We start from the raw sequence: 1014 nt of genomic DNA, 5'->3' as shown, positions 1-1014 counted from the left end.
TTTTTAACCTTGATTGGGCCGGGTTTTATATTTAATCAAATTGAACCAAAATAACTTCGAAATGGTCATACAAAAACTAATAACAAATCAAAATGAACTGATACTAAATTGTATACTCAAAATCCTTAACTATGAAGAGAAAAAGAACACCACTTGATAGTGTTGGGTACACCTAGACATATAGGGAAGACTCGCATGTCCTAGAGCTATTTCCCCATATGTTTGAACATACACGATACTATCGGATAACATTATTTCTTTTAATTCACTGGCATATATATATATATATATATATATATAAACTTGGATCATAATATTGATTTCGAATCGGCTGTTTTGGCCGTATTGAATTAGTATCGGCTTAAATCAATACCAATATCTGATAGGTCTTGCTTAGTGTTCAGTATCGATTTCGGAAAAAATAGTAAAAATGTGTTTTTTATATTAAATAAGGGAAAAATTGATCGATACAGATTGTCCTGGATCTCATACAGGTATCAAGAACTAAATCCGGTCACTATAAATTAAGATCACGGTGACCTGGTCAAGATCATGATCGGTCAACCAATAAGAAATCGTTGAATTCGTTTGAAAGCGTTTCTGAATTTTGAAGAATGAAATGCCTTTGTTGATTGAACTGAGTTGGGCAAAATTAGGGTCAATTATTGGGGTTAATGCAGGCCGGATCTGATCCAGAGTTGAGAATCTCGAGACTGGAATCACTGGTCTAAAGAACGAGTAGCCGAGCCGGACTCTGGATCAGACCGTTAGGCTGGGTTGACCGGTACAAATCCGAAGAATCGAGATGGTCGTATTGCGAAGTGCACAAGTACGGGGTTTGCCAGCTTGCACAGAAACCGGAGCCGAAAAAGATTTCTGCGATCTCTGCCCTCCTTCGTTGAGATCACCTCTGGTGTCCGAATCTTCAGATTTTCTCTCCGAATTACAGGGTTTGGATAACAGAAGGTAAAGTTTTCAATCTGTTTGCGTCTCTTTATTCCTGTCAAACGAAGT

The 1014-nt window shown here is 37.6% G+C and overlaps 1 protein-coding gene across 1 annotated transcript in view; it reads left to right on the top strand.

The window, feature by feature from the left end:
• The first annotated feature begins 832 nt into the window (after positions 1-832).
• The window catches only part of LOC122073613 (ubiquitin-like domain-containing protein CIP73), a 14053-nt gene continuing 13871 nt past the window's right edge, over positions 833-1014 (top strand). The window contains exon 1 of the mRNA XM_042638211.1: positions 833-966. The gene's annotated coding sequence lies outside the window, so the exon portion shown is untranslated. The remainder of the gene's footprint in view (positions 967-1014) is intronic.

The sequence above is a fragment of the Macadamia integrifolia genome, chromosome 3 (genome assembly GCF_013358625.1).
Source record: "Macadamia integrifolia cultivar HAES 741 chromosome 3, SCU_Mint_v3, whole genome shotgun sequence".
NCBI lineage: Eukaryota > Viridiplantae > Streptophyta > Magnoliopsida > Proteales > Proteaceae > Macadamia > Macadamia integrifolia.
The sequence above is the reverse complement of the archived record's forward strand: the minus strand, read 5'-3'. Positions and strand labels throughout refer to the sequence as shown.